The sequence below is a fragment of the Sus scrofa genome, chromosome 4 (assembly GCF_054392235.1).
Source record: "Sus scrofa isolate SSC_HxYL_T2T_F1_AM1 chromosome 4, Sscrofa_HxYL_maternal_Yorkshire_Landrace_v2.0, whole genome shotgun sequence".
In the NCBI taxonomy this organism is placed as follows: Eukaryota; Metazoa; Chordata; class Mammalia; order Artiodactyla; family Suidae; genus Sus; species Sus scrofa.
In genome coordinates this window covers 5017670-5045105 of record NC_139386.1, presented here as the reverse complement: position 1 = coordinate 5045105, position 27436 = coordinate 5017670, and the positions used below count along the sequence as shown (strand labels likewise).

Below are 27436 nucleotides of genomic sequence, written 5' to 3'. Positions count from 1 at the left end.
AGTTACTTATTCATCTTTTTAAGGACTCCTTCTCCCTTATGAGCTGATGCTGTCTTGTTGCTCTGAAAGGTCTTTGTCTTTGCACTCGGCAGTTTAATTATGACTTGCTTTGGCATGGACCACTTTGAGTTTATCCTGCTTGGGATTTGTTCAGCTTGCTGTATATGAGGAGTGATGGTTTCACCTACTATGGGACATTTTTAGCCATTTTTTCCTCAAATATTCTTATCCCTTTCTTTTTCACCTCTCCTTCTGGAATTTCACAAGCATGTTGTTTATACTCATTCTCACAGTTTCCAGCGGCCACCCCAAGGTTCCCCCCACAGATGCCTCTTTTCCAAGACCCATTTCTCCAGGGATGAATTGTTGGTTCACAAGCTGGGCACAGGGCACAGAGGGCAGGAGAGAAGGAAGAAAGAGGCAGCCACTCCAGAGCGGCTGAAGGAGTGAGAAACGTGTCTACCAGGCTCATCTTGGGCCACGGGACAAGTCGATCTCCACCCCTGTCCAGTGGGATCTTCGAAGTTTATAGAGAGGCCTTCATGAAGTTCTGCCAGGTGCACACCCAGATGGTCTCAACCACACACGCTGTCTCCAGGCCGCATCCTTGAGAAGAGCTTCTGCGTGGGAACTGTGGGGGGAGCACACATTCCAGGGAGCAGGGAGGGGCCAAGGGGCCTTTTGTTGCCCAGGTCCAGTTCTCGGGTCAACCTGAGGTCCCATCCTCTCGTTAACCCCCTAGGTCCTTGGCTTCCCTTTCCCACGGAGGAGCCTCGGGTCTTCTTAGGTCTTCCCTGAATGGGTGTGAGGCCTTCTAGATCCCTGGAATGTTTTGGAATGGTTCAAAAGCCTCCCAGAGGTCTCATCCCAAACCTTCCCTCCCAGGTTTCTGGGCTCAGCAGTTGTCGCACCCACAGTTCTCTGTCCCCTTGGGCAAAACGGCCAGGACAGCAGTCTGCACACATCCCCTTTCACTACGAGGGCCCACACGGCTCAGCTAGTTTCATATTGTTCCACATAGTGACAGTCCATTTGAGCCAATTAAACAAGGGGCCGCTGGGCAGGTCAGAACAAATCCTTCCTCCCAATTCTCTGTGAATGAGGGCCCTTCTCCTGCCTCCAGTGCCAGAACGCAGGGTAGCTTCCTGGCTGTTGCTTCACTTAATTGTAGAAGACAGGGCAGGTGTAGGTTAAAGCGCCACAAAATCACTGTTGTTACCAAGAAGCAGCTTTTTTTTTTTTTATGTATCTATTTTTTTTTTTATTACTCAAATGAATTTATCACATCCATAGTTGTATAATGATCATAACAATCTGATTTCACAGGATTTCCATCCCACAGCCCAGGCACATCCCCCCACCCCCCCCAAACTGTCTCCTCCGGAGACCATAAGTTTTTCAATGTCTGTGAATCAGCATCTGTTCTACAAAGAAGTTTCGTCTGTCCTTTTCTCAGATTCCACATGTCAGTGAAAGCATTGGATGTTGGTGTCTCATTGTATGGCTGACTTCACTTAGCATGATAGTTTCTAGGTTCATCCATGTTGCAAAAAATGCTGGTATTTCGTTCATTTTAATGGCTGAGTAATACTCCATTGTGTACATGTACCACATCTTCTGGATCCACTCCTCTGTCGATGGACATTTAGGTTGTTTCCATGTCTTGGCTCTTGCAGATAGTGCTGCCGTGAACATCGGAGTCCATGGGTCTTTGTGAGTCATGGTTTTCTCTGGATGGATGCCCAGGAATGGGATTGCTGGATCCAATGGCAGTTCTATGTTTAGTTTTCTGAGGAATCTCCATACTGCTTTCCACAGTGGTTGCACCAATTTACAATCCCCCCAACAGTGTACTAGGCTTCCTTTTTCTCCACACCCTCTCCAGCACTTATTGTTTGTACACTTTTGGATGATGGCCATTCTGGCTGGTGTAAGGTGGTACCTCATCGTGGTTTGATTTGCATTTCTCTAATAATGAGTGACGCTGAAGATCTTTTTATGTGTTTCTCGGCCATCTGTATGTCTTCATGTCTGTTTAGATCTTCTGCCCATTTTTGGATGGGGTTGTTTGTTTTTTTGGTATGGAGCTGCAGAAGGTGTTTATAAATTTTGGAGATTAATCCCTTGTCAGTCGATTCACTTGCAAAGATTTTCTCCCATTCTGTGGGTTGTCTTTTTGTGTTGTTTAGGGTTTCCTTTGCTGTGCAGAAACTTTGAAGTTTGAGTAGGTCCCATTTATTTATTTTTCTTTTTATTGTCAATACTCTGATAGGTGGATCTGAGAAGATGTTGCTGTCATTTATGTCAGAGAGTGTTTGGCCTATGTTTTCCTCTAGGAGTTTGATAGTGTCTGGTCTTTTTTTTTTTTTTTTTTTTTTTTTTTTGTCTTTTTTGCTATTTCTTGGGCCACTCCCGCGGCATATGGAGGTTCCCAGGCTAGGGGTCCAATCGGAGCTGCAGCCACCGGCCTACACCAGAGCCACAGCAACGCTGGATCCGAGCCGCGTCTGCAACCCACACCACAACTCACGGCAACGCCGGATCGTTAACCCACTGAGCAAGGGCAGGGACCGAACCCGCAACCTCATTGTTCCTAGTCGGATTCGTTAACCACTGCGCCATGATGGGAACTCCAGTGTCTCGTCTTATATCTAGGTCTTTAATCCATTTGGAGTTCACTTTTGTGTATGGTGTTAGGGAGTGTTCTAATTTCATTCTTTTCCATGTGGCTGTCCACTTTTCCCAGCACCACTTATTGAACAAGCTGTGCTTTCTCCATTGTATAGTCTTGCCTCCTTTGTCATAGATAGTTGGCTGTAAGTGCATGGGTTTAATTCTGGGCTTTCTATCCTGTTCCACTGATCTATATTTCTGTCTTTGTGCCAGTACCATGCAGTTTTGATGACTGCATAAAATAGGGGTTCTGGAGTTCCAGTTCCATAGTGTCTGTGAGGGTGTGTGTTTGATCCCTGGCCTCGCTTGGTGGGTTAAGGATCCAGCATTGCCATGAGCTGCAACAGAGGTCCCAGATGCTGCTCTGATCTGATGCTGCTGTGGCTGTGGTGTGAGCCAGCAGCTGTAGCTCCTATTGGACCCCTAGCCTGGGAACTTCCATCTGCTGCAGGTACTCCTGTAAAAAGTAACATAAATAAAATAGGATAAAATAAAATAAAATAGGTTCCTTGGGTGGCTGCAGGGCTCTCCTTCATTTCCAAACAAGAGTAGCCTCTCTGAATCTACTCATGAGTTCTGTATCCACTGGTCCACATCTGTTGATTCAAACATCTGGGGATCAAAAATACTTTTGAAAAAAATCCAGAAAGTTCTAAAAAGCAAAACTTAAATCTGCCACGGCCGACTATTTTCATAGCATTTGCATTGGGTAAGGTATGATAATGCAGAGATGATTTAAAGCATGCTGGAGGATACGCAGAAGGGTGCAGAAGCTTTCCAGGAGGCACTCAAGCATCTGCGAATGTTGGTACCCAAAGGAGATCTTGGAACCAACGCTGTCAGATATGGAGGGATGACTGTGCAAAAAAGCTGATTTTTCCTAGATATATGCTCTATTTTATCACTGCTTTTATGGACAATAAGAATGGGGGGTTCCTAGCATCATCTTCTGCACTGGCATCCAGCCTCCATTCCTCGGCAAAGAAAACAGCCATAAAAGAGAAAGAGAAAAAAATCACTGCAGGACTGCGGGCCGAAAATGCAATTATCTTCTCCCTGTTTTCGTCAGCCCGTGGTGGCTGCGGAGACCATGGCTGACCCTGAGGAGCCTCTGCATGTAACCAGGTTGTCTCGGCAATTTCCATGCTTATTTTAATTAATGAATTTTATTATATTGTTTAAAGGCCTAACATAATTTCACTATTATAAAAATAATACAAACTCATTACAGAAAAGCTGCAAGATGCATACATTTGAAAAGAAATAAAAGCAATTATGCTGAATAATTAACTATTATTCTTAGTTAAGCACCCTTCTTTCTGTACTTCTGTTTACAGAGTCAGGCCTCTCTATACCCAAGTTTGCATACTGCTTTATTGTCACTTAAGGGAATGTTGGCCAGAGCATTTCCTAGGCTATTAAACTTGGTTAAATTCCAGCTGGTGGCTATATTGAATAGAATATTACAATGCCATTGAACCACAGTCGTCATAAAAACAATTTATTATTATGGATACGTATTACGGCTGTGTTATATTCAATTTGTGGTTATCATATAATGATTTGATCATTTTCCCTGTGTAGAATATTTAGAACATTTCTATTGTCTTAGTTATTAAATCTAGCATTGTTACAGACTGAATTGTGTCTCCTGCAAATTCATATGTAGATGGCTTATGCCTGATGCTCAAAATGGGACTGTGTTTGGAAATGGGAACCTTACAAGGTGATTAAATTAAAACGAGGCCACTAGGGTGAGCCCTAATTCAGTGCTTATACAAGGGGGAGATTTGAACACCCCCAGGGGATACCAGAGGTATGAACACACAAAGGAAAGGCTGGGATTATCCGCAAGCCAAAGAGAAAGGTCCCAGGATAAACCAAACCAGCTGGTCCATCTTGACCTTGGACTTCTTGCCTCCACAACGGTGAGAAAAAAACCATTGTGTTGCGTAAGGCGTCCGATTTGTGGTCGCCGGGTGTGGAAGCCCTAGGAAATTAAAGAACATCACTGTGCACATGGACAAACAGCAGCCTTGTCCTGTGCTCAGCGATGACATCTTTTTGGAACGAAATGTGATCTGTCCGATCCCTAGAAAGGACCCTTCCTGAAAAACCCAGATGGGCTGTTTAAGACACATATTTCACACGACCGTATGCTTGATGCCCATTACTTCATGCCGTCTTTCTGGAAATTCCGCAAGGGAGAGCTCTTTTTGATTAATTGTAAAAATTCTCTCCAAAAGTGCTGGCATTTCCAGTGCCTAAGTTTACTCCCTTTTGAATGGACATTGGACCATGTTTTGTGTCTGAAGACGTGAGAAGAGTTCTTGCTAATTGCAGTTGTCCGGGGCAACGAGGAACATGTCTTTGCACCCTACTTGCTACAAGGCCTCAGTTTTTATTGTTAGACAGAGTCTGTGCCAGATACACCGTGTCCTTTCAAAGTCAACCCACCAGTATTTTGTATCATTCTTACTTTTCTTCCCTACAGCATGCTCCTTTATAATTTTGTATGTACCCTGCCCAAATTCTCCAATCAGGCATTTTTCTGTGAAACTTTGGTTTCTTTCAGTGGAGTACTGTGTTAAAAACAAGATCTGAGTGCTAGGTAGGCTCATTGCTCCTGGGGTTTTTTGGTTTTTGAGCCTTCTTAACCTGTAGTACTATGAAATAAATGTGAGTAGTGTATAGTCACCCTGTTTGTACATACACCTGTAACTATTTCTATATCTGTAGTGTCTGTTTAAACCAACCATGAGCTCCTACTGATGTCTCCAAGCAGAATCCACTAAAACATGGGTTATTTTAACCCCCCTCTCCTGGATTGTAACCTCCCATAGCAACAATGATACCTGGCTCCATCTCCTGCCATTCACTTAGGCAAGTGTTTATTTATTTATTTTGTCTTTTTAGGGCCACCCCTGTGGCATATGGAGGTTCCCAGGCTAGGGATCAAATCAGAGTTGTAGCTGCTGGCCTACGCCACAGCCAGAGCAACACCAGATCTGAGCCGTGTCTGTGACCTACACCCCAGCTCATGGCAATGCTGGATCCTTAACCCACTGAGCCAGGCAGGTCAGGGATGGAACCTGCATCCTCATCATTTACCCAAGTGTTTAATTCAAGTCGTCACGGACCGTGGTTTCAGAATTTACCCCAATGGGGAACAACTCTATTAATTATGAGTGCCGTGATTAAATAGAATTCCATTTACCTTTAATCTCATAGACCTGACTCTCTTTCAAATTAATTATATGTACTCCCCTCCCCATTTCAGCGATGTTGTTTCACAAGTTTGTAGAAACAAGTAGCGTTAGAATCTTTTGCTAAAGGATGTCACCTGCCCTGGAGCCCCCAGCCCTCCTAAATGATATGTAGATTTGCATACATTAAGGTGTACCCTTTGTGCTGCATCCTTCTCTGGGTTTTGACAACACAGAGTGTCAGGCGTTCCCCGTTACTGTATCATGTAGAATAACTTGCTGCCTCGACTGTCCCCTGCACTCTGTTCCTCTCACCCCATGAACACCTGGCAAACAATGTTTATACTGTCGCTATGGTTTTCCTTATTTCCAAACAGCGTAGAAATGGAATCACACAGTATGCCGCCTCTTCGGATGGGGTTTTTCACTTAAAATATGCATTTAAAAATCATTGCATATGCGTGAAGACACATATATTGAACTACTGAAAGTCATTTTGGTGACTTCCAGGTTTGGAAAACCATGAGAAAAAAAATTCTAGAAATCATCACCTGTATGTGTTTTTGTGGACAGATTTTTCAATACTCCGATAAATACCTCGAGGTAAAACTAGTCAATCATATGATGTTTGGTTTTGTAAGAAACTACCAGACTTCCTTTCAAAATAGCTCTCCTACTTTTTGCATTTTCAACAGCAATGAATGAGATTTCCTCTTATACCACATCCATGTCAGCAATTGATACTGTCAGGTTTATTTTCAGTCATTATAATGGGAATATATAAGTATCTCTTTTTTTTAATTTGTATTTCCCTATTGACCAAACTATTGAATACCTATCTACATACTTATATGCCATTTGTATATGTCTTTTTACGTGAGGTGTCTATTTTATCCCCATTTAAAAATTTTTAAAGAAGCATTTTCTTATATAGATTTAAGAGTCACTCTATTGCATACAAGGTTTTATCAGATACACGGTTTTAAAAATGTTTTTCCAAGTCTGTGCCTTGTCTTCTTTTCTTGACAGTGCCTTTCACAAAGCAGATCAATATATGTATAGAGAATATACATATATCCTATCTAAAAACTCTTCATCAAATTTAAGGCAGTTGGATTTTCTTTCACATTTTCTTTTAGAAATATTATAATTGTGCATTTTACATTTAGGTCTGTGATGCATTCGAGTTGATTTTTATATAAGGTGCAAGGTCTCGGTCCAGGCTTATTTTATTTTACTTTTGCCACTTTCATTTGGATGTTCAATTGTTCCAACATCTTTATTTGTTTATTTTTGGCTGCACCCATGACATGAAGAAATTCCCAGGCCAGGGATCAAACCCAATAACCAGAGCCACTGACAATGCCGGATCCTTAACTCACTGAGATAGACGGGAACTCGCCAACAGCTTTACTGAAAAGGCCATTCTTCCATTGAATTGCCTTTGTGTCTTTGTTAAATTTCAGTGGACTATATTTAGATTCTTGGCGTTGCTAAAACTCAGTATGAGTATTTCTGAGTTCTCTGTTTGTTCCATTGATCTCTGTGTTTATTATTTCACCAATACTACATTGTGGAGAATACTGTAGATTTGTAATAATTCTTGAAGTAAGATTGCGTTAGTCCTAAAACTTAGTTCTTCCCCATCAGCAGTGTGTTGGCTCTTCTAGGAATTTTGCCTCTCTCTATATAAATCTAAGAACCATTTTTGATATATAAAAAAGTAACTTGCTTGGATTTTATTGGGATTGCATTGAATCTATAGATGACTTCGGGAGGAATTTACACTCTAAGAATACTGAGTTTTACAGTCCATGAATATGGAGCATCTCTCCATTTATTAAGATCTTTGATTTCTTTTAGAAGTGCTCCATGGTTTTCTGCATATAGGCTTTTTGTATATTATGTGGATTTGTCCCATGTGCTAATATGCTTTCATCCTGTTGACGCTATCACTTTAAAAAAATTCAAACTCAAGTTTCTCATTGCTGGTTGTGTGGGAAACCAATTGGCTTTTTTAATCAACCTTGTATTCTGTAACCTTACAATACGTATTTATTAGTATTATTCAGAAATTTTTGTAGGAGTTCCCATCATGGCTCAGTGGTTAACAAACCTGACTAGTATCCATGAAGGCACGAGTTCAACCCCTGGCCTCACTCATTGGGTTAAAGATCCAGCATTGCTGTGAGCTGTGGTGTAGGTTGCAGACGTGGCTTGGATCTGACATTGCTGGAGCTTTGGTGTAGGCCAATGGCTACAGCTCCAATTTGATGCCTAGCCTGGGAACTTCCATATGCCATGGATGTGGCCCTAAAAAGACAAGGAAAAAAAAATGGGGAAGTTTCCCTATATTACTGTTATGCTGAATAAATTTATCATGGATGACTGGTGGATTTTGTCAAATGATTTTCCAGCATCAGTTGATATAATCACGTGATTTTTCTTCCATAACATGTTGACATGATGGACTGCAATGGTAGATTTTCAAATGTATAACTAATCTTGCATGAATGAGATGAATCCTACTTGGTTGTGGTGTATAATTAGTTGTATAAGTTGTTGGATTAACGTTTCTATTATTTTGTCGATGATTTTTTTTTTTTTTGCTTATGTCTATGAGTGATTTTAGTCTCTAGGTTTCTTCCCTTGTAATGCTCTTATCTAGTTGTAGTACTTAGTATTCAGATAATTAAATTAAGAAGTATTCCTTCTGTCTCTATTTTATGAAATAGATTGTGGATACTTGGTATTTTTCTCCTTAAATATGTGATGGAATTCATCGGTGAAACCATATGCACTTGGAGTTCCCATCGTGGCTCAGCGGTTAACAAACCCGACTAGCATCCATGTGGATGAGGGTTAAATCCCTGGCCTCGCTCCGTGGGTTAAGGATCTGGCATTGCCATGAGCTGTGGTGTAGGTTACGGATGTGGCTCAGATCCAGCATTGCCGTGGCTGTGGGGCAGGCCGGCAGCTACAGCTCTGATTTGATCCCTAGCCTTGGAACCTCCATATGCCGAGAATGTGGCCCGGATAAGACAAAAAGAAAAAGAAAGTAGGAAGGGAGGGAGGGAGGGAGGGAGGGAAGGAAAGGAAGGAAGGAAGGAAGGAGAGAGAGAGAGAGAGAGAGAGAGAGAGAGGAAGAAAGAAAGAAAGAAAGAAAGAAAGAAAGAAAGAAAGAAAGAAAGAAAGAAAGAAAGAAAGAAAGAAAGAAAGAAATGAAGAAATGAAGAAAAAGAAAGAAAGGAAGGAAGGAAGAAAAAGAAAAAAAGAAACCACATGAGCTGGATGTTTTTCTTTTTTGGAAGATTTTAAAATTATTTAATGTAAATGGTATAAGTGAATGTAGGGTATGTTTTCCTTTTTGTGAAGGTTTTGATATGTTCTCTCAACGTATTAGTCCATTTCATCTAATTTATCAAATTTGGAGGAATAGCGTTGTTCGTAGTATTCCCTTATCATTTTTATACAAATAGCATGTAAACATATGGTATGTGTCATTTGTAACTACCAGGATATATTACCATTTTTTATAATATTTTCCTAGCATAATGCATCATATCAATTCACATAATACTGTAATTTTGCCTTGTTCCCTATTTGCTATCTACAGTTAATGCAATAGTAAGCATTAGGGGGGCAGAACCTGCCATCTCAAGATATACCACTACCGTATATGGGTTATTTTGAACCAAAGGCACTTGAAAAACAGCAGATGCAGGTAGGACATCCCAGTCTACACTTTTCTTCCTGAAAAGGAGATACAAACACTCAGGTAACCGGTTCCCTCCCTATTCCGAAAAGAAAGGGACGCTGTCACCAAGAAGGAGAAGTTGAGGGGTTCCCACCAAAGGCCAGCATGCTAAAAACCTGGCATACTGGAGTTCCTCTTGTGGCACAATGGAAACAGATCCGACTAGTATCCATGAGGAGGCAGGTTCGATCCCTGGCCTCGCTCAGTGGGCTCGGATCCCGCATTGCTGTGGCTGTGGCTGGCAGCTGTAGCTCAGATTTGACCCCTAGTCTGGGAACTTCCGTATGCCATGGGTGCAGCAATAAAAGGGAAAAAACAATGAGAATTTGAGATGAAGATATTCCATACAAAAAACCTTGTTGAAATAACTCATATCTTTATTTAGCCTCCCCACATAGTTGAGTTGCTTTTCCACAATTACCTTTCTTTGTTCAACGTAATAGAAAAGCCTGCGGGTTTCACTGTGTCATGCACAGCATATGTAAATTTGCATGCTTTTCTCCTGCTAATCTGTGATATGTCAGTTCAATTCTCAAACCCAGCTGGAAACAACACTAAGAGGAGAGAGGGGAAAAACTTGGTTTCCCTCCGGTGTGTGTTAATACACTCACTGCCTCATTTCACTGCCTCAGGTTAAACTGGAAGAAACAAAGATTACATGTGGGGCCATTTCCACGATTATCATGTACGTATTTTATTTCATATCTCGGATTTTCTTACCGAACTTATTGTATCACGGGTTAGAGTCCTATCAGCACTTTTTCTGGGGTCAGTCATTCTTTCGCTGATTCAGGACATTTATCCGACATGTCATCACACTCTCACTGATAGCGCCATCACATCTTTAAACTAGATGACTTGTCAGTTATGAAAGGCACATTGCTATAATTTTGACGTTCGTTGATTACTGGCAAGTTTTGACTGTGTTTCCATACGGCATTTCAATTGGGGGCAGACCTAGTTGATGAGTCAGTGGTCTATTTGGTATAATTAATTTTGTATCTCTGTTTTCTTTATCGATTCATGTTTTATATTCATATAGTATATTTTTACCCCGTCTCTCAAATATTGGCAGTAAATAATTATAATTTTATTTACAGAATTTCTAAAGGAGTCTAAATTACAACCCAGGAAAAATGAGAGTCCAAAAAAAAAAAAAAAAAAAAACCCTTCCGGAGTTCCCATCATGGTGCAGTGGTTAACGAATCCGACTAGGAACCATGAGGTTGCGGGTTCCATCCCTGGCCTTACTCAGTGGGTTAAGGATCCGGTGTAGCCATGAGGTGTGGTGTAGGTCGCAGACGTGGCTTGGATCCCACATGGCTGTGGCTCTGGAGTAGGTTGGTGGCTACAGCTCTGATTCGACCCCTAGCCTGGGAACTTCCATATGCCACGGGAAGCTGCCCTAGAAAAGGCAAAAAGACAAAAAAAAAAAAACAACAACAACAACAAACAAAAAAACACTTCCATCAAATGAGATAAGGAAAGTAAAAGTGACCTGTGAACTATAAAGCTAAATCAGAGTATTGTATTGTTATTAATATTTATCTTCTGATAATCCCCATAAAATTAGTAGGGCTTTAAGGACTTTAGGAGTATTATGCTATAATAATAAAAAAAAGGAGCCAATAGCTTAGAGAGATTAAGTTACATATCCAAGATCTTGGAAGAGTAATAATTAAACTAGAGAATCTAATCCCAAAAGGAAATTTATCAACTAACATTTTATTTGAAAAAAATGCATTTACAGTAGAATGTAAAGTTAAGTCCTAAAAAAAATTAAAGATTCATATTTAATACACACAGTCCCTAATTATTAGGAAGGAGAAACTGCTTTGAGCTGCAAAAATCATCATTCTTTGACAGGTGGGTAGCACAAGTGTTACTTGAAATTGAGAATGTAAATTTACTGAGTCATCGGTAAGTTTTGAGCAGCTGCCTCTCTAATTTTTATTATTCAGTTTTGAAAAGCATTCTCAAAATATAGTATTCTCTCCTGTCCAATAAATATACCATAGTGAATTTGGCTGGGCTTAGAATGTAACCTACGTGAGAAAAAGTAACTGTATGCCGCTTCGCACAAAAGACATTCACCAGACCCGCAAATACATAAATATTTGCTTGGGAGCTAAAGATGTCCTCTGAGTAGGACACTTAACATTGCTTCACAGGAGAGAATTTAAAGCCAGAAAACGGGAATTTTAATTACAGTTTTGACATCTATGAGCTTAACTATTTTACCACCAGGTCACTTCAGTTAATTTCAGTGCAGCATATCAACACAAAACTAGCCAGCATCTGCGCTGTGTGTAAGACATCACTGAGGGCTGTGGCTGGGCTTGAATACTGGGGATATTACCACGTAGATAATATTTTGAATAAAAGGGTAGTGAACATTAGGGTAAAATAACCGCCCACAGAAATGCAAGAAATCTTGTTGAAAAAGTGATTCCTAATAGAAATGTAAACTGGGGTCAACTGAGATAAAGAATAGACAGTAGAATATATATAAAATACACAGGAATCAAATATACAAGAAAACTTTATACAACAATAAAATTTCCTTGACATCCATATTTTATATGTATATATATGTATATATTCATACATAAACACAGAGAGAGAAAGCATAAGAGAGAGAAGAAGGGATAATTAAAGGAATATTTAACTTGTATTTCAGTAAGCTTAAATGCCCAGATGCAAAAAAATAAAATACAATATAATAAAGTCTTGAAATAAAACAAGTCATCTAATTAATCTAATTTGAATAAATTTAAATAATGATTATACCACCTTTTCATTTTTAATGCATCTTGAAGTCTCCATAAGAAATTGATCTTCCCATCTCAAACGCATTGCAACTTAAAAGTTAGAATGGTTTTCATCTTCAAAGCGTTTTGTAAATGACTACAAAGATTGCTTAAGCATTAATTGAATTCTTGAAAGTACCCACTAGAGAATACCTATTACCCTTGATTTATGTCGATTTTATTAGCTCCAGTTATAAGAACCCACATATAACAAGGTTTTGAACCAGCCTTCCTAACCCTTGTAAATCGCAAGTACAATCTCAGTGTATCTATTGGATATCCACTTTTTGGAAGTCTTAATTTAATGAGCTTTATGAAAACACAGGTGATGCGAAAGCGTTTTATACACAGCTGTCCATCAGTTCTGCAGGCTTGTGGAGAGAGATGTGTGTAAAAGAGTGTCGATTTTTCCGTTGAGAGAATTGAGCCATTTTTAGGTGAAAACCATGTATACCAGTCAAAGAGAACTATTCCTAGCAGAACTCTTTCCCTGCCTGTAGTCTCTTCCTCGGGTCCTCTTCCAAAAAACCAGGGCACTGAGATTTCAGGTTCTGACCCAAGATCGCCTAGTGATCAAATGCTGGATCCTCCTTCTACAGCGATGTGACTTCAGGTCCGTTCACTAACTAATCTGGTTAACCTCTGTTTTCCTGTTTAAAAGGATGCTATCAACATTGCTTCTTGCATCTTGGGGTTACTTTTGAAAAGAGACTTGCCCCAGGATCTAGCACTTTACAGGCCCTCCATAAGTGTTAGCTATTAATAATAATTAGAATTATTATGTTTTTCTTTCTAAATGTTATCATCATCCCTAAAAGACTATCTGTGATTCGATACGTATTTATAGAATAAATGAATGCAAGGTGAAGGGATAAGGAATCATGAGACCAACGTTTAAAGCCCTCTCCACCTCCGTTGTCTGCCAAAAACATCCATGGTTCTAAGCAGGCAGAGAGAAGCTTGGAATCGGCTCCGGATTCTTGTATCTGACATGTACCTCCTACACTCGGCCGAGGCAAGCCTCTCCACTGTGAGCCTGACGCGGAGTCCTCTCTCTGGAATGTGTTTTCTTTCTTCACATGGCAAACTCCTTCCTGTCCTTCTAGAACTCACTCGGTCAAGTCTGCTGGGGAAGTCCATGTCTTCATGTTGGCCCTGAGAGATGGCTGTAGCAGATTCCACGTTGGCTGCACGTCGACAATACCAAAAAGTCCTGGCAGGGTTCTCCCGTCGTCCCAACTGTTCTTCACATTGGCTGTTTCCAGTTCTGCCGTCTGGTTACACCTTGACCACCTACACCCTAGAACGTTTCCTCTACGGTCTCCAGGCCATGCTGTCACATCCTCACCAGCCTGAGAGATTCTACCAGCAAAAGAACCTCTGTCTACCTTCCCAGCAAACCTGCAAATAGAATCATTCCCTCCATCCCTCCACCTCCTATCAGATCTCCCAGCTCCCGTCTTGTGTTATTTTTTAAGCCATTCTCCACACTGTTAAACAAAGAAATGTTTCAGAAAAGCATATTTGGTACATGCAGGGCTCAAAATTCACAAATAATATATGCTATATATAATTTTTTTTTGCATACAGGGTACTTCCTCTTCTTTTGCGTATATTCCATCTTGGCAACTCCACTTTTGCTTGAAGCCCTGAATTTCATGAATCTTTTTACCTAGTCTGGAACCTATGAGTCATTGGAATTATTATAATATCTCAATTCTATAATCCCCAAGGGAGGAAAAATCAAAATTTCCAGTCTAATCAGTGAATTGAATCACCCAGTTCAGGTCACTGATAATCACCCGAGTGACAGGAGGAAGCCATGGAGGATGTTGACAGCTCATTCCAGGACCTGGAAGGGCAAGTTATCTAAAAAGGATGCTTCCAAGAGTAGGTATTTCCAGGGAGGGAAAGAAATGTGTTTCGAGTAGAGATATTTTGGACCTGTGAATGATGTGGAACAGATCAAATTGCTGAGAGATGTTTTATGAAGGATTAAGATTACGGGATTTTCTCAGTCATACTTAATTAGGTTTCTACCAATTTCCTAACCCAAGAAAGAATTAAGGTTAGCACCAGACCCTCATTAATTTGGACACACAGATTAATGAGACTGTGAGTCTCGTGCACATGTCGACATGAGCTAGTGCAAAGCATATGTATGTGAAGTGGATGTAGGCTTCACTTTACTGTTTATCAGTCCCCCCCCCTTTTCCACCATGTAAGCTCAGCGAAATAAAATGGCAAGTGGAATAATTAAAAGCCCCAGCAGCTGAGATTAAGCTCTGCAAAGATTAGTTCTGGCACAAGTTGTATTTAATGTTATAGAGTAGTAACCTGGGGAAATAAAAGTGCATTCATTTGAGAAACTTTATTGACAAAACAGGAATAGGAATACGACAAAATTCAAAATGCAAAAGTGGATCTGGGAAATTGTGTGCTTAAGCATTCTGCTCGATTCCACTGAACACTGGCTTCATAAATCCAAACGTCGAGCCCTATTATTTAAAGCTGCACCTCTCAGTGTGTGTAGTTGGCTGGGCGATGCGTGAAGTTAGCATGGCTTGTGCTGAATGTGCAAAAATTGAGCAGATGTTTATGAGTCCATTTTTTAAAATCGCTGCTATCTAGTTAAACACCCCCATGCTTCAAGGCTCAGTTTCCACGAAGACTTTCTCAGACATTCTTCGTTGTATTTATCTTACCAGGTGCATTGTTTATTGAGCAGTACCACCCAAGAATTACAGCCCGAATCAACTCTTATTAATGCACTCACCATCAAGTATAAGCCTCAGTTTAACCATAAGATAAATAAGATGAATCGTAGCACCTAGGGTTTCTTAAATCAAGTAATTCAACAGACATTTACTTAGTATTGACTGCATGTTAAAAACTGTTCTGTGGGCTGGCGATACATGAGTATATAACACAAATGAAATTTGGTTGTTTTCCCTTGCGAAGTGTTTGACTTGTCAGATGAAGGAATTGAGGTCCCAAGAGCATCTTGCCTCCCCACAGCATTGTAATTGTGTGAGGTAGTGAATGTTACCTAGACTTATTGTGGTTGTCACTCTGCAGTTATAAATACAGCTGATCCTTGGGCACCGTGAAGGGTAAGGTCCCCAGTCCTTCTCACAGTTGAAGATGTGCATAGAACTTACAGTTGGCCCCTCCGTGTCTTCTGTTTCTCTGTATCTGTGGTTCCACATGTGGAGTCAACCAACTCCAAACCCTTTGGACGCATTTGTTGAAAAGACATCTTCCTTTAAATGGACCTGCAGAGTTCAAACCCATGCCCTTTGAGGATCTACTGTGTTATGCACCGTAATAGTCTCTGCTCCTCAGAGCCAGCATGCTCGACCATGACTTCAAGCCAGAACTATTTGATTGATTGTTTATTTCCAATTGTGTTGGTGTTTCCTCTAGAGACACAGGTAAACTGTGGATGCTGACAGACTTGCCTCTTCACAAAGCATCTTGACGCTACTGACTAATTTTAATAAAAAGAAAATTAGGGAGTTTCCACTACACCACATCAGGTTAAGGATCTTGCATTGCCACAGCTGTCACAGATGCAGCTCAGATTCCACCGCTGGCCTGGGAACTTCTGTATGCCCCTGGTGCAACTGAAAAAGAAAAAGAAAAAAGAAAATTGGGTTTACTATACACTTCTTATGAACATAACAATATGGTTCCATGTGCCAAGTGCAAACTCGCAAAAATGAAAATCTGTGTTGGTAACAAGCAAAGGCCGAGATGAGCCCTGTCATGTGCCGGAGGTAGAAGTAAAAAATATTAAATCTTTCTAGACGGCAGTTTCACTGTATACATCAACTGCCCCCAAAGAAACTTAGATGCACCTGTATGAAGAGTCTCTCTTGATGAAATAGTTAAATATGAGTTTTGTGTTCTCCTAATATTCCGAACACTGTCATTCAATGATCCCTTTTATTTATTTATGAAGATATTTATGGCAATATTATTAAAATTTTCGAAAAGATGAGAAATGTTTACTTTTCTCCACATTAGGAATTAATTGAATAAATCATGGTATGGCCAAAGGTTTAGCTTTATGCACCTAAAGGTCCAAAGATGTTTAGCACTGGGTAAAAATGCTCAAGTGAAAATGTAAGATGTGTATTTATGGAAAGTGCAATCCCGATTATGTAAATAGCCATTACGCCAATGAAGGTATTCTGAGAAGCTGCTTTATGTGCCAGACATGACGGTAGGAATCAGAAACAGAAACGCGAACGGCACAGCTCTCTGTGAAGAGCTCTGTCTTCAAGGAGCTTAGATTCCATACACGTAATGGGTCATACAGAATGAATAGGTTTAGGGAGAAGAAGACACAAGGGAAACACGTTTGAAGAGAGTACAGTCGAAGACTGGCTTTCTTTGAATGATGGGATTATTGTTGGTGTCTAGTTTGCCATTCTTACCTTTTTTTTTTTTTTTTTGGCCACATTTCTACGAAGAACATGTATTACTTATGGGTTTTTTTTCAGTTTTTATTGAAATATAGTTGATGTACGATGTTGTGGTTAGTTTTGGGCGTACAGCGAAGCAATTCAGTTATGTGTGTGTGTGTGTGTGTGTGTGTGCGTGCATCCTTTTTTAAGATTCTTTTCCATTACAGATTGTCTTTAAAGAATAAAAATCATCATGATGATTCATCTCTACCTATCAGGTTGAATCCAGCCAACAGAGAGCCTGGAGTAATAATTTATAACTACTTTATCCTGGAGACTTGGGCAAGTAGCAATCAGATTTGGGCAAATCGACAATCAGATTTATTGCACTGTGGGCTCCCATCACGTTATAGACATGATCTAACACTCAGCCCAAGTGGAACCCCTTCCCAGAACAAAGTACAGAGTGAAGGGGAGCCCACTACCCCTTGCCACGTGCTTCTGTAGATAGAGTTACGTCATTCTTGATTATGGATTCTTCTCAAAACGACTCTTGCAAATGGGTTTTGTTGTCCTCCCTGTACAGATGCAGAAAAGGAGATGCAGAGACTGAAGTTACTTTGCAACCTCACACAATGTGAGAAGCCAGATCTTCCTGGCATCAAACCCTATCATCTTTCAAGTACAATGTTCCCTTATCTCTCTCGCCCTCCCTCCCTTTCTTCCCTTCCTTCTGAGCCCACTCTGTCCCGGCCCCTCTTCTAACAAGAGGTGTTGAGTTCTAAATCAGCCTATGTATCAGTTGTCGTTACTCTCACTTTGTATATTTCTAGGAACAAGTAAATCCCTTTGTGTAAATGATAAAACAGAAAAGAAATTGAAATATCCATCTATCACACCTTCCCCACCCAAAACACAGAAAATGACTAGAACCAAATGTATACTAGCCAGAGAGGCAAGATAATACATGGATAGGTTTGAGGATGCAGTAGAGCAGAGGCAGAATAGAGTTTTTCGAACTAGATTTCCCTGTCATGTCTACACCAAGATGCAGTGACTGCGTTGGACAAATGACATAAACTCTGAGTCCAGTTCAAAGATACGACCCGGCAGCCATGCAGCACAGCCCTGGATTAAGCTGTTCATACTCTTGCGTGAGAGACTGATGTATAAACGAGTATTTACACAATAGCTCCATTGCTCCTTACTCCCTCGTTCAACAAATAGACCTCGCTCTGAGCCACACACACTTCTAGGTGCCAGAGGCACAGTGCTGAATAAAATAGAGTGTGAGGGGCAGCTGAGTGGCTAAGAGAATGTCGCCAAGGCGGTGATTAATTCTGCCCGGAGGTGGGGTGTCAAAGGAAAAGCTCAGAGAACGTGACATTTAAGGAAGCCGAGGAACTGGGAATTCTGATGAGGCGGTGCATGCGCCTCCCTTTCCCTTGCCTGAAGTCGTCCGTCTGCTGGCCTCCTCTAGGGGGACTGAATATGGTATTTATGTCTAGAAGACCACGTGGAGCCCGTCACAAACCCTCGTGACAATTCTGTGGAAACCGGCTTTTCTCCTGTACAAGCCACAGGGTGCTTTTCCACTTGGATTTAAATTTGTTCCACTTTGCATCAAGGGCAAGTGTCTGGACCATGGATGCAATCAGAAGGAGATGTATTTTGCCGCAAATCAGGAACCCTTCAGGGACACTCAAAAATGGAATGAATTGGAATTCCTGTTGTGACTCAGGGTGTTAAGAACCTGACATAGCGTCAGTGAGGATGCTGGATTCACTCAGTCAGTTAAGACTCTGGCACAGCAGCAAGCGGCAGCGTAGGTCACAGATACGGCTCAGATCTGGTGTTGCTGTGGCTGTGCCATAGGCCTCAGCTGCAGCTCCAATTCAACCCCGAACCTGGGAACTTCCATGTGCAGCGGGTGTGGCCTTAAAAAGAAAAAAAAGGAGTTCCCGTCGTGGCGCAGTGATTAACGAATCCGACTAGGAACCACAAGGTTGCGGGTTCGGTCCCTGCTCTTGCTCAGTGGGTTAACGATCCGGCGTTGCCGTGAGCTATGGTGTAGGTTGCAGACGTGGCTCGGATCCTGCATTGCTGTGGCTCTGGCGTAGGCCGGTGGCTACAGCTCCGATTCAACCCCTAGCCTGGGAATCTCCATATGCCGTGGGAGCGGCCCAAGAAATAACAACAACAACAACAACAAAATGGAATGGGGGACCCCAGAAGGCAGGGAGATTTTTGTCTCAAACATGTTCCAGCTGATGAACGAACAGTTGTCAGTGACACACCACAGACACCAACCCTGGATAGAGACTAGGGCTTCTGTGCCTGTTTTACTTCTCTGAAAATAGATAGGCATTCCCGTCATGGCTAGAGTTCCCATCCTGACTCAGCGGAAACAAATCTGACAAGCATCCATGAAGACGCAGGTTCGATCCCTGGCCTTGCTCAGCGGGTTAAGGATCCATCATTGCCATGAGCTGTGGTGAGGTCGCAGTTACGGCTTGGATCTGGCATTGCTGTGGCTGTGGTGTAGGCCAGCAGCTATAGCTCCGATCCAACCTCTAGCTTTGGAATCTCCATATGCCGCAGGTGCAGACCTAAAAAGACCAAAAACAAACCAAGGAGGTAAAAATCATACCTATCTCACAGCACATTGTACAGATAACACAGGCTGGTACATGGTTCAGTGTTTGGAACAATGACTGGTGTGTAAAAAACCCTCAGTAATGCTGCAAATCAACTATAATTTAAAAATGTTTTTAAAAAGAAATAAAAGCCCTCAGTAAACATTTAATCTATATTAGGACTAGTAATAGAAGGCTTAGGGGTTGCAATTCTATGTCACTAAGATAAGCGTTTGTATTATCAACAGTATAAGAATTGGAAAATTCTAGATTAGGGTGATTTTTTTTCCTCTCACAACCTATTTTTCTGTGGGGTTTTTTTTGTTTTTGTTTTTGTCTTTTTAGGGCCACACCCACGGCATATGGAGGTTCCCAGGCTAGGGGTCTAATCGGAGCTGTAGCCACCGGCCTACACCACAGCCACAGCCATACCAGATCTGAGCTGCATCTGTGACCTACACCACAGTTCATGGCAACACTGGATCCTTAACTCACTAAGCAAGGCCAGGGATCGAACGGGCAACCTCCTGGTTCCTACTCAGATTCGTTTCTGCTGCGCCAGGATGGGAACTCCTACTTTTCTGTACTTTTCTCTCCTCTTTTTCTTCCCAACAGATATCAGATCAGTTTTCAATTGGAGAGTCACAGGTTTTGGCTCTCTGGATGGTAAAACGTTAGACCAGGGAGAGATCACGCAGTGTTTACTCTCTAGTATGTCTATGGGGCGGGGACTCTAGACTCGGGGATCCAGGGGACAGTCACTAGCCCCATGGGTCTTGCTATAGTTGAATCCATTAAAATGAAATGAAAAGCTCAGTTCTTTGGTAGACCAGCCAAACATGGTCCGAGCTGGCAAATTCGAGAGCGCAAAGCCAGAGAACATTTGTATATATCTTCAGAGATGCTACAGGCCGGCACTGTTCTGGAAGCGGGAGTATGTGAGCCCATCCCCGGCGAAGACTGGATAGGACTGGACCAGACCACGTGCTCTGCATGGCCCCGCCTCCCTCTCTTACGTCACGGCCTCCTTTTGGCATGCTCTTTCCCAGGCTAAAAGCTCTAAAAACACACCGCTCTTGGTGCACACCGCCTGCATATACTGCTATGTTGTCTACACACCCACACGTTTATATCTGTACCGGTCTGCTGTTCCTCCTGCTTCAAACTTCAGCTCCACCACCGTTCCTCTGTAAGCCGACCCCATGCCAAGCTCCTGGACACAGCTTTTCTCCCTATTATTTATCCATTCCTTCTTATGGGCACTTTGTACAGATGTGAGTTTTTATTTATTTGAGAGATGACTTTATTAAAATCTCCATCTGCAAATACACCAAAAATTCCATGAGAGCAAAGATTATGTCTGGTTTTGTTTGCCGTTTTATCTGCATACCTGGCACAGTGCCTGGCACAAAATGGAGTTGCAATAAGTATTAGGTGAATGAAGGGAGGAATGAGAGCAGAGAGAGCACGGCCAGTGTGGATCCGGGCAGGCCTCTGGGAGAAGTGGGTGTTTTCTCTAGGCTGTGACAAGTCAGATTGCTAATAACATGTCAGAGAGGCATGGTCCTTGTTGGGCAGAGGGACAAGAATCTTTTCTGGCACCGAGATGTTTTTAAGAGGAAAAACATATCTGATCCATAGCAGGGAGAACAGATTAGCGAGTTTTTCTTTCCAAAGGCTGAATAATTTATCCACTGACCACGCTGTGTCACATCAGCTCGAAACAACTTGGAAATAAAGGAGCTGGGCTTTCATTATAGAAAAACTAAAAGCAGAGTCAGCTTTCTGTGTAAACCACCTGCTCCCGGAAATCGCTCTTCACTTGTTCTGTGTTATATCTTTTGGACTCCTATTTAATGAACAATCACTACCTTTTAAAAATTCTGCATTCGGCTCTGTGAACATGGAGATAATAAGCAGTCAAGGTTTGGTGAGCGGTTTACCGTGCACCAGACACAGTGCCAGATGCCACGCTTGTGTCCTCTCATTCAATCCTAAAAGCAACCTTATGAAAGAACAATCATTATTATTATGTTTTCAAGATAACACAATAGACAAAGAGGTTTAATAACTTGTCTTACCATCTCTACAACTGCTCAACCTCACTGTGCCCAGTTCCCATGGCCAAGAGGTGGATACAAATCAGAATTCTTTCTTAGCCTTGGTGTGAGGATTTCACGAGAAAATATATATACATACACCACTTAGAAGCCCCTCAAGGTTTGCCATTTTGTCTCTTAGAATTAATTTCTTGACTATTTGCATCATGCATCAGACCTACCCTGTAACTCCCCACAGTCTCGCTCCCAGCCAACATCACTGTCAGAGGTGAAGGAGGCTTTGGGATCTAGAAGAAGATCATTTTCCTGCATTTCTGGGACGGACTTCAAGTAGATGCACTTAGTGTCAGGGGTTATCAGACTGTGGCACACGCCACCTTTGGCATAGCTCTGAGTGTGTTCACATGTGTAACCTTATTCTCTTTTTTTTTTTTTTTTCAGGGCTACACCTGCTAGAGGTCTGGTCCAGTCAGAGCTACAGCCGCCAACCTACACTATAGCCACAGCAACTTGGGATCCGAGCTGCGTCTGCAGCCTACACCACAGCTCACAGCAATGCCGGATCCTTAACCCACTGAGCGAGGCCAGCGATCGAACCTGCATCCTCATGGATCCTAGTCGGGTTAGTTAACCACTGAGCCACAGAGGGAACTCCTGAAACCTTATTCTACCTTTGCAAAGTTCCCTGTGAGGTTTTAACAATGCCTAGACATGACAGTTCAAGAAAGCAGTTCAGAAAGATTAAGTAAATTTCCCAAAGTCATGCAGCTAATGAGTGAAAGAAACAGTGCTTTATTAAGGAGCATTGCATATTGTTCTCTGAGTTCTGATGAAGGAGACACACCCTGGGGATTTGATTATTGCACTTAGTAAATTGGTTTCCATTATTTGTAATTTTAAAATCACTTTATTTGATTTCCATGTGGAAAAAAAATACTTTTAATATTTTATTCTAACCTGTTTTGGGAAAGAGAGCAAAGATCCCAAATCAGATAAATTTTTTTCTTTAAAAAAAAAATTTAGGGAGTTCCTGCTGTGGTGTAGTGGGTTAAGAATCTAACTACAGCAGCTTAGATCTCTGTGGAGGCGTGGTTTCAATCCCCAGACAAGTGTAGTTGGTTAAAGGATCTGACATTCCCACAGCTGCTGTGTAGGTCACGCTGCAGCTCAGATTTAATCCCTGGCCCAGGAACTTCCATATGCTGTGCGTGCAGCCATTAAAAAAAATACACACAGGGGATCCCATCGTGACTCAGCAGTTAAAAAATTTGACTAGCATCCACGAGGACGCAGTTTCTATCCCTGCCTCGCCCAGCAGGTTAAGGATCTGGCATTGCCATGAGCTGAGGTGTAGGTCACAGATGTGGCTCAGATCCTAGGTTGCTGTGGCTGTGGTGTAGGCCAGCAGCTGCAGCTCCGATTCAACCCCTAGCCTGGAAACCTCCATATGCCGAGGGTGTGGGTCTAAAAAAGCAAAAAAAAAAAACAAACAAAAAAAAAACCCTAGAACTCAACCTTCTTATTTTGTCTTACAAAAACTAAGATTCAAGGTTATGTGTTTTAAAGAACATTTAGCAGCTTGTTTTTGGTCCCAACCTAAAGTGCCCTGCAGGAGTCTCAGTCTCTGATACACATGTGGAAACTATTTGGCACAATACAAAAAAAAAAGAAATTAAAAAAAGGGAAGAAATAAAGAAAGACCGTAAGTAGTAGATGGTCATTGTCTGTTTGTTTAATCTTAAACTAATCAAAAACTCGTGCACATTGCATAAGCTTTTGCATGCATGATACATGTCTGTTTCAAGGTAACGTGAAAAATACTGCCGTTGGGTCTTAGTCATTGTAAACAAAGAAGAGAGATGAGTGAGGAATCCCCATCACCTGGTTCTGCAAGGATTAACCCCACGCACTTGCTGAAGAAGAAACTAAGATGCTAGCAGGATGTTTTGTGCTTTGGACAGAGTCTTACATAGGTAAATATATATCTCGGGAGGAATGTTAATGAACCCAGATGCTTGCATCTTCCCAAACATAGACAAACAGGAAAATCATGAGCAAAAAGATAGCTGACCTTTGTGATGAGCTGTAGTCTTTTACCAAGATGTGTGCTTGACTGTGCTTAGTTCTCAGCCCAAAATTACACATATGCTGGCATCTCCCCACCGCTGTGGAGCAATTTACTCAGTGTTATGGAGCTATTGTCTCCCAGGCTATAGTCCTTAGTTAAGATGCTCAATAAAACTTAAATTCATAGGAGTTCCCTGGTGGCACAGCAGGTAAAGGATCTGGCGTTGTCACTGCAGTGGCAAGGGAACTTCCACATGCTGCAGGTGTGGCCAAAAAAACCACCAACAAAAACGCACAACTCTTCTGTCATGTGTGTGTATGTGTGTGTGTATCTTCCAGCTGATAGTCATTATTTAGTCTCTCGGCATCACACGTGGGTCTTCCAGGTAAAACACCCGCTGATATTTACAAAACTGACTTTTTATTTAACCCTATTTATTGAATCTGGTAGAAATAAAAACAAAAGCAAAAGCAAAAAGTTACTGCCCACTTACTGCCTTCAGAAGATGCAGAGATATGGATGGGCCGAGCATCATGTGGAGCTTAAACTCTAGTCTGTCTTTTTCTCTCTAAACCCCACAAACTGCCGCTATGTGACTCTACCGATATTTAAGAGAAAGTAGCTGTAGGGGGTTGAATATGTTCCCCTGAAGTCATGTTTACCTGGACCCTTGGAATGTATTTTACGTAAGGCATCTCCATGCAATTTGAGGACCATCTACTGAAGTGATGGGCAGCACCGGTTCGGAACCCCCAGGTCTCCGATGGTAGTTTTCCCACAACCTGGCACCCACATTTCTGGAAGACTCTTAAAAGTGGTGACATGTAAGTGGTGACTTTTAAATCCTTCTAATTATATAGATCTTCCCATGTATGGGGCTTCGTGGGCAAAATGCTTCCACCGTGAGGCAAGGCACAGAGGCTCTGACAACTCAATCTGATCAGCCACAGGGACTTGCCCGGGGACCTTGTCCTCCTTCAGAGGGACGCAGGACGCAATAGAGGAATGCCAGTCTCACAGCTAGGAAGCACTTCATGGCTGCCGAAGGTGCCCCAGACAGTCACATAGATGCACCAAACTCTTGGAGGTAGATGTGTCACCACTTCTTCATGAATTGCTCAGAGAGGAAAGACAGAACTTCTCATCAGATGACACAGCCAGCAAATGAAGCAGTGGGACACAGACCCAGCCCTGATGTCATATCTCTTTCTTTGTCCCCTTTTAAGTCATATGTCCACGTCTTAGAGTCTTGGGAGCCTGACCTGGAGAAACCATGCCTTATTATCAAGTCTAAAAGTTAGGGTTTCCTGGGGTAGCTCCTAAAACTATGAACCAGCATCAGCCACGGTATCCAGAAAACTACTGTTAAGTTTCCCAGAGCAGCAACTGGTAATGGCTCAGAGTGGAACCAGCCCCTAGAAGATCCAGACTGGGATAAATACGGGCAAGTGTCTCTGGCAAACAGGGGTTTAAAACTAAAGAAAATAAGCTTGACCTCCCATTTTCACTGAGATGGTTTTCCACAACCCCCATTAAAGGGAGGTGGGTACTGGATTTATACTGTTGGGTATCGTCTTTCCCTGAGCTACTGACATTTGGAAGGTGCTGCTTCAGGTTCTGAGAGCAGACAAGTCAGCACTTGGCATTTCTGCGAATGTCCTGCTCCTGTTAAAAGGGCCTCCTGACCACCGTTTCTGGAAAACTTCCAGTCTGAGGAAGGGAGCAGCCCTGACATAAAAGGTTGTTATTCTTGTCAGGTGGAAGAAATGGCATCGTTTGTCACAGGGGAACCTCTGAAAAGATGCCAAGGAAGCTGGAGGGTGGATCTGCCTGCACACGTTGCAAACCCCCGAGGGACCCTGGCTCAGTCACCAGCCCCTGCCCTCTGGGCTCCCCCTGTGTGTGAAACAAAGGGGGTGGAATGACAATGGTCACAGATGTCCTGGTAGTGCTGCGACATTCAGGATCTTAATGAGTCAGTAGACATTTCTCTTCTGCAGATTTGGGAAATTTCTAAGGTTTACCTCAAGGGTAACTATCCACTCAAAAGCATGCGCAATTCGTGTGGGAATTCTTGCGAGAACAAATCGTGTCTCTCAATAATTAGGTCAAATGTTTTCTAAAACTGGGGCCCATGGACTGTGTGGGAGCTGGAGCCTTCAGAGGCTGCTGAGCTCAAGGATGCATGAGGCTGACGGCAAGGTGGACTTCTTGGGAGGCGTCTGCACACAGGGTGACTGTCGCCTGACCAGACTTGTTTCAGACCCTTGACCTCCAGAACTGAAAAATAGTATGGTTTTGTTGTCTTAAGCCACGAAGTTTCTGACAATCTGTTACAGCAACTGTGCAAAGCCAATACCCTTTATGGATGCAAATCCGACATTTTAAAGGAAAAAGGCGCACACACGTGCCACACTCCCTGATTTGCAAAGCAATTGCACACACACGCCATGATTTGACTTTCACCTTATTCCAAGCTAAGGATTTACAACTGCCATGCTCGTTTTGTGAGAGAAACATTGCTCCCCTCAGAGAATCGTGACAATCTCAGATTTTCTTTCTCCCCCCCGCCCATATTCAAAGTTTCATTCAAGTCGTGGTGATTTACAGAGTTGTGGTCATGTCTGCTGTACAACGGAGTGACTCGATTAGACATGTATCCACATCCGTATTTTTTTCAGATGCTTTCAGATTTTCCAGTGAGAAGATGCTATGGGGAACCCTCGAATCCACAGGGAGGCTCTGCCCACATGACGAAAAGGACCTCGTCCTTGTGTGCTGCTGTGAATTTTTTCAGAAGTGGGGTGAGATATGTAACACAGACTGCCCTGGGTGCTGACAGACAATTTCAAAGGAAGACCTGAGCGCAGTGGTCCTTCTGCAGACCCCCCCCCCACCCAGGTCCCCGCAGTGTCGCCATAGGGGGAGGCTTTCATTATCCCAATTTTCCAAAAGTTTATAATCAGAGCTGGTGCCTCGAGGGGCTTAGAGGACTGAAATGTCAAGACTGCAGGAGAGCTGCAAAGGTCTCCTCTCTGAAAGAGCATCCAGTTTATGCCCTCACACCAGGACGCTGGCAGGCCAGAATGAACATCCTCCCCCCACCGCCCCCCACAAATCAGGCAAATGGCAGGAGCATGTGACTCCCCACTTCAGAGTCCACTTAACTTAATTGAACGGAATGTGATTTCTGCAAAGCACAGGTGGCGATGGAGACAGTGTCGTGCGGTGTGTGATCTGATTTGAGCTGGCAGCCTCCGGATGAGATGAGCTGCTCGCTGAGCACATTTTAATGGGCTGAGCCTGGGGAGAGGGGTCCAGGCCGAGAGGCAGAGGATCAGGGGACCCCCCCCCCCCCGCTAACATGGGCTGTGATGAGCTGGACATCTGGAACACGCCATCCCGCTTAACAATCCAGAGCAGGGGAAGTATTTTCCTGCATAAGAAATGAAGACCTGAAATTCAGAGAGCTTGTGTACCTTCCCTAAGGTCACACAGCCAAGGCTAAGCATCTTTGTATGAATTCCCAGCCCAGCTATCTCCCTTAGAACGGTTTACTTTTGTTGAGTAATTCCTCGGGGACTGGGGGCGGTGAGGGATTGGGAGGATGAAGAGGCAAAGTCTTGTTCTTGAACAGCAGATCATTAAGAAGATGAGTCATCAACTTGACTCCAGCGGCACATTTTATGTACAACCACGTGCTCTGCTCCCAGGCCGCCCTAGCTCTGCCCTTCCAAGCTTTGGAAACTCCAGCAACTTGCTTATCCGTTCCAAGCTGGTTTTCTCATCTCTATGCTAGAAATCTTAACAGTCT

General features: G+C 42.6%; 1 protein-coding gene across 1 annotated transcript in view; it reads left to right on the top strand.

Moving 5' to 3' along the window:
- The window catches only part of LOC146403653 (uncharacterized), a 648222-nt gene extending 631778 nt beyond the window's left edge, over positions 1–16444 (top strand). Inside the window, exon 14 of the mRNA XM_085024286.1 lies at positions 13553–16444. The gene's annotated coding sequence lies outside the window, so the exon portion shown is untranslated. The remainder of the gene's footprint in view (positions 1–13552) is intronic.
- The last annotated feature ends 10992 nt before the right edge of the window (positions 16445–27436 follow it).